Source organism: Odocoileus virginianus, chromosome 8, assembly GCF_023699985.2.
Source record: "Odocoileus virginianus isolate 20LAN1187 ecotype Illinois chromosome 8, Ovbor_1.2, whole genome shotgun sequence".
Lineage (NCBI taxonomy): Eukaryota > Metazoa > Chordata > Mammalia > Artiodactyla > Cervidae > Odocoileus > Odocoileus virginianus.
This window is the reverse complement of record NC_069681.1, coordinates 10,081,808-10,088,373: the sequence shown is the minus strand read 5'-3', so window position 1 is coordinate 10,088,373 and position 6,566 is coordinate 10,081,808. Positions and strand designations below refer to the sequence as shown.

At 49.1% G+C, this 6,566-nt stretch overlaps 1 long non-coding RNA gene across 1 annotated transcript; it reads left to right on the top strand.

The window, feature by feature from the left end:
- The first annotated feature begins 3,597 nt into the window (after positions 1 to 3,597).
- Positions 3,598 to 4,832, top strand: LOC110128791 (uncharacterized). Its single transcript, XR_002311278.2, has 2 exons — positions 3,598 to 3,805; positions 4,639 to 4,832. It is a non-coding gene; the product is annotated as an uncharacterized lncRNA (long non-coding RNA).
- Positions 4,833 to 6,566: the final 1,734 nt, after the last annotated feature.

The window sequence follows — 6,566 nt, the reverse complement described above, 5'->3', positions numbered from 1 at the left end:
AATTCCAGCCCCACTGTTTACTGTTTGGCCTTGGGCAGGTTATTCAAACTCTCTGTGCCTTATTTTTCTCAAGTGTAGAAAGACAATAGTGTTACTTATAGAGGCATGTGAGGATTAAGCAAACACTTCTAACAATGCCTATACGGAGTAAATATGTGCAGACAACTAATATTATAACTGAGCACTTTTCATAGTCAGACACTTCATATGTATTAAGTCACTCTTCATGTAATGCCCTAATCCAGTGGGTGTCAAAGTTTTTGGTCTCAACCCCTTTACGCTCTTAAAATTTATTAAGATTTTAAAGATTATTAAACATTTATTAAGATAACACCCTCGCCTGTGTTGTCAGAGCTCTTACTGGCCACAGAGATCTTGGCCTGACCCCAAGCCCACTGTAGCGTGAACACTGCCTTGTAAGGGGGGGTCCTCTGTCTTCTATCTGGTTGTCAGTGATGTTGTTGACTGTGAGTTGGTCTCTTCTAGAGAGGTGAGTTGCTTGAGGCATTATCCATGCATCTCAGAGCCTTACATGCTTCTCTTTGACCACGAAGTCCATGAGTTCATACATCTGTGAGTATAGTCACCACTCACGTGTTGATCTTTATCTCGCCCACAGGGCTTCCCTGCTGGCTCCGTGGTTAAGAATCAGCCTACCAGTGCAGGAGGCACAGGTTCAATCGCTGGGTCAGGAAGGTCCCTTGGAAGGGGAAATGGCAACCCGCTCTAGGATGCTTGCCTAGGAAATCCCGTGGACAGAGGAGCCTGGCAGGCTACAGTCCATGCAGTCTCAAAGAGTTGGACACCACTTAGTGACTAACCAACAGCAATCCTGCCCACAGCAGTGTTCAGCTGGGAGCAAGAAGTACAAGTTAGGGATGGTGGCAGCAGCAATCTTGTGGGATAAAGACACACAAAAGCCCAAGGCAAGTCGATATATAGAGTGATTCTTCAAAGCCATTTTCTTTTGTTGTAGTCAAAAAAAAAAAAATATGTATGTGCCTCACCAACCAGAATTGACAAATGTTAATCTTCTGTCGTATTCATCGTAGATCTATTTAAATAAAAGAAATAGAACATCACAAACAAGACTGAAGTCTCTCTAAGCTATGTCCTTTAAGAATTCATTTCACAGTTATGTTGAAGGATGGCAGTGAAGGAAGGGCAGGGAAGGACGGTTTCTCTCTCCTCCTCCCAGTCGTTCAGCTCTCCCCAGACTTGACTGTCCCATTCAGCAAACAGAAAGCAGAGTGAGTGCATGAATGCTCCTTAGCAGGCAGCTTAGCAGCTTATCGTCCCCCAGTCCACGCCAGAACCACCCCACATCCCAGTATGCCAATCGCACGCAGGACTCTTTTTGAAAGGCGTCCTGGAAACACAGAAAGAGACAAACTGGAGCAGGCGCTGTGAGGCTGAATCTGAACCGATGGGGCAGTGCAGGGTTTTTGGAGGCTGCTGTGGTTCGGACGGCTACCTGGGTGTGGTGGCCTTGAATGGCAGGGGCACAGGGTGAGGGGCAGGGTAGGGGCGGCACTCTTGGGGAAAGAGAAGTGGGCCAAGTGTGTGGTGCAGTGGGGGAAGGCTGGAAGAATTTAAAGGCAGTGGAGATGGGGAGCTTTGATCTGTCCATCTCTCTCTTTCACAATTGCGTGCAAGAGAGGCTAGTACAGTCAGGAAATCAAACCAGTCAAAATCAACCCTGAATATTCACCAGAAGGACTGATGCTGAAGCTCCAATCCTTCGGCCATCTGATGTGAAGAGTTGACTCACTGGAAGAGACCCTGATGCTGGGAAAGATTGAAGGCAAAAGGAGAAGGGGGCAACAAAGGATGAGATGGTTAGATGGTGTCACTTATTCAGTGGACACGAATTTGAGCAAACTCCAGGAGATGGCAGAGGACAGACAAGCTCAGTGGGCTACAGTCCACGGGGTCGCCAAGGAGTCGGACATACCTTAGCGACTAAACAACAACAGCAAATTGGAAACTATGATTTTCCAGATCTAGTTGCATTTCATGGGGATTTCGATGCTCCTTATAAACTGAGTTTCTGTGCACTGCCCATGCCTGTTCATTCTTCCTTGTCTGGCTGGAGTTGTGGGGCCTTAGCAATGCCCACACGGATGACTTGGTTAAGCAAATTGGCAGTTGTCTGAGTCTGTAGTCAGGAGTAAGGAGAGAGCACAAACAAGCCAGTCTTGCTCTTTTTTCCTTCCCAATCTCTCCAGCTACAGTAAATCAAGCTGCCTGACAATCTTTTTTTTTCTTGCCGCATCTGAATCTAATGCCCTCAGCCTAGAAATTTCCATTATATCACTCAGCGCGTGGCAAGAGCAATGGGTGTCTCTGATTAGTGAAGCTGAAGAGCAGAAATGAATCACCAGACCTTTGTATTCTAGAACATGGGTCTGGGATGAGTGAATGCAGGAGGTCGGCCAAAACACAGCCCCAGTGACTCAATTCTTCAATGATTTAAAATCAGCATAAGCCTGGGAACTTATTGTGAATAAATATCACCATTTAACAGGCAATAAGGAGAGGGGTGAGGTGGTAGGGCTGGGAAGACACCTGCTTCTGCTGATCTTTTGCTCAGTTTCCCTCGCTGTAAAATGGAACCACTCATCATGATCTGCTCTCAGGAGGCTGTCACTGTGAGCCATATAATTTAGAAAGTGGCTTGCTGTTTGTGCTAAGTTGCTTAGTATTATACGGACTGTAGCCTGCCAAGTGCCTTGCCTGTGGAATTCTCCAGGCAAGAATACTGGAGTGGGTTGCCATGTTCTCCTCCAGGAGATCTTGCCGACCCAGGGATCGAACCTGCTTCTCTTACGTCTCCTGCATTGGCAGGGGTGTTCTTTAGTGCCACCTGGGAACCCTAAAAGTCAGACTTCTCTGTCTGTGGAATTCTCCAGGCAAGAGCACTGGAATGGATAGCCATTCCCTTCTCCAGGGGGTCTTACAACAAATTAAAGGCAACTTCACAGCATCAAGCACTGGGCTTTATACCATGCAAGGAGGAAATAGCAGATGTAGTCTCCAACTAAACTTCCAACCAGGGATGCAGAAATGACTCCGACTCTTCTCAGGAAACGGGAAAGGATATAGGGGCTCTTATGAGCCAACTGGAATAAAAGCTAGCACACTCAACTTTCTATCATTTGAGAATCAGGTGGAGCAGGAGAGAATTCTAAGGACGTCTTCAGAGTGGAAGAAAGGGCAGGAACTTGTGTAAACTAATAGTGGGCTTAGAAGGGCATTTAAGGGCTGCTGGATCCAATCCCAATCCAGATCTTTTACCCCACTCATTCCATCAGTTGATTGTCATGTCTTTGCTTGAAAGCGTCCAGTGACAAGGAGTTTCCACCTCTCAAGGTAGTCTTTCTTCCTTTGAGTATCTTGCATCATTGTAGATTGCTTATAGACTCTCCGCCGTCATGAAACATTGTTGCAATAAGTCCACTTGTCTCCTAAGCCATCTCTTTGGATATGCCCATTGGTCTGGGTCCCTGATGAGGTGTATCACTCAGGGCTTACAGGGAGCCTAACCGCCTGTGAGCAGCCTGGGTCACGCCCCCTTTTGTCCCACCCTCACCTGTGTGCTGTTAAGAGGGAGGGTGAGGCAGGGAACATGGCACTGATGATGGCTTGGTCGATGAGACAGGGCCCTGCCTTTCTAGCTTTAACCTCCACTCTCACCCTTTTGCCTTCTCTCTGCGGGGGTTGTAGGCCTGGTTTTTGTGTTTGTGGTCATTGCGGAGCTGAGCATTCTGCAGATGTTCATATTCTACAGCTGCAATTCTCCCAGGTGAGCGCTGACCGGGTCACAGCAGGTCAGGAGGTGTGTCCTGGCTCCCCTCTGCATAGTTTCTGAAGTGCAGCCGTTCTGCGGGCTGGTCCTTGGGCCAGCAGCGTTAGAACTTCTTAGAACTGGGAACACATTAGAAATGTGAACTACGGTCTCGTGGTGGTCCAAGCAGAGGCTGGGAAAGAATTTCCAGACACAGAGTCTTAGAAAAGAGAGAATTTATTGACAACGAAGGGCTGAGGTAGTGAGGGGTGCTGCAAGGACAGTGGGCTGACTTCCTGACAGATCAGGGAGCGGTGACCCCTTTTGTGGGCTTCTGGCCAGTTTTTATAGTCTCGGGACAAAGAAAATTCCAGTGGAGAGGGGAGGCCTGAAGTCACGGTTGGGGGTCTTTTGGTGCCCACTTGGCCTGAAATGGAGACGGGAGCTGGCTGGTTAGGGACAGGATGGCTCATGACAAACAGGATGGCTCATGACAATGGTTGCCATGGAGCTTGGCTAATTCTGGACTTGTTGCCCTATGACCTCCGCCTAGGGCTCCACGTATAGGACCTCACCCCAATCCTGTTGTATCAGATACTTCTGGACTACATGCCCAGTGATCTATTTTAACAAGCCCTCCTGTTATTCTGATTTGAAACCCACAAATAGAGGGGACGCTCTTGCCCCACCCACTCACACACCCACCCACGTGTAGCCTGTGTGCTCATTCCTAGCTACCGTAAGGCTGCCAAAGCCTCCGGATGGGGTCGCTTCTCGCAAGAATTAACCCCAACCTAACAGAATTCTCCTTGTTATGGAAGATAATGCAATGTACCCCCCTTTCTCTCCAGAAATCAACGACTGATATAAGGTAGGAAAGGCTGGCTTGTTGTCTACAGAGAGGCCCAATCTGTGCTCCCAAGCCCCCCTGGGACCAGGCTGAAACTGAGACCCCCACTGTGCTGAAGCTCCCTTTCTCTGCGGTCTCCTGCTGGCTTCTCTCCTCCTCTGAGAGCATTTTCTCAATAAACGATTTTCACGAGAATCCCCGTCACAAGCTGTGCCGCTCGGCAGCTTGACTCAATCACCCACGTGAGTTAAGACAATCACCCAAGTAAAGGGGAGAATCCAAGGATTTATGAAGATGTTTAAGAGGCCCATATGGGGACCTAAACATATCTAGATAATTAGGGAAATGTGCTTTTTACTAGCTTTTGCATGTAGACATGGCGTGAGAGATGCTCCGCCAGATGCACAGGGGGGAGCTCCGTGGACAGTGTGGTGACCCTGAATTTCTTTAGCACATGGAGATGGCTGACCCAGTGCTCAGCCTTCTTGCTGGACTTCATGGGCTTGTTCTCACCATCCAGTGAGGCTGGTGATGAAGGACTTTTGGTATAAGCAGAACGAATCACAGGGAGGTTAAGTGCTGGCAGAGAATCAGCTGCTGAATAAAATTGAGATTCCATTCCCACTCCCTTATTTACCATTACCACCAGCTCAGCCCTTCCTCTGAGGTTCTAGTGACATTCTTTAGCAGCAAATCCTTGCCCCTCAACACTACTCTCCTAGAATTGATAGGGAGAAAGTTTGGTAAAATAGGCTCAATAAAATAAGGGCTTCTTCACAGATGGTGCACTGGTAAAGAATCCGCTTGCCAGTTCGGGAGACTTGGGAGACGCAGGTTTGATCCCTGGGTGGGGAAGTTCCCCTGGAGTAGGAAACAATAACCCACTTCAGTATTCTTGCCTGGAAAATCCCAACGGACAGAGGAGCCTGGCGGGCTATATATAGTCCATGAGGTGGCAAAAGAGTCGGGCACGACTGAGCACACATGCATGCATGCATTCCTAGAAACGACAGGGAGAACATTGGGCAGATAGACGACTCAGTAAAAGAAGAGTCTACTATCAAGTGTTTAGCGTAATAAGCGGTCCGACGCTTTCATCAGCTTCACAGTTAGCTGTGTCTGCCTGGAACAAAGTGGAGGTTTGACAGTTATCTGGAGTATTCAGGCCATGTGGCTTCGGGTATGGATGGGGACTAAGACCACACCAAGTCTCTAGAGGTCGGGGGCTCACACACTTCTGGTGCTCACACATTCCCATGGAGAGGGCTGGCGTTATGTCCCTGGCAGGGGGTCTTTTGGTACCACTTTGCCTGGTGTGGAGAAGGGAGCTGGCTGGTTAGGGACTGAGACAGGAAGATGGGGAGGGCCTCGCCTTCAGTAGGTAAGGCGACTTTACACATGGTCAGGGCGGCTAGGACAACTTCTGCCTCCTCAGAGTGCTCGTTTGACGAGCTGGGTGGATAGGATGCTGAATTTCTCTGTCCCTCCCAATGCCAGAGGCATATTTAGCCCAGACCCCCTGTGGCGAAGCCTGTTGACTTGTAGACGCAGAGTCTCTTGGCTGTGGTGTGAACCACGACCTTTTGTGCTTGGCTCAGTGAATCATGCTATTCAGCAAGTGCTTTCATTGAATCCTCATTATGTACCAGACAATGTACCAGGTACTGGGGATGGAGAGATGAAAGACGCAGACAGTCCTTGACTTCATGGGCCGGTGGGGGCTGATGCGGGGGGGGGGGGGGGGGGGGGGGGGGGGTTGGGGCGGCGGCATAGGTAAGCGACTATTTGGTAAGTGTTGAGGAAGCCCACAGCTGGTGGCTGGGAGAGGGGCTGGCGTGACTCGTGAATAATTCTGATGGATAGAAGAAAGGGCTGGAGAAGAGGGAAAGGGTGGGGTGGGGAGACAGGAAGAGGGGCTGAAAGTCATTG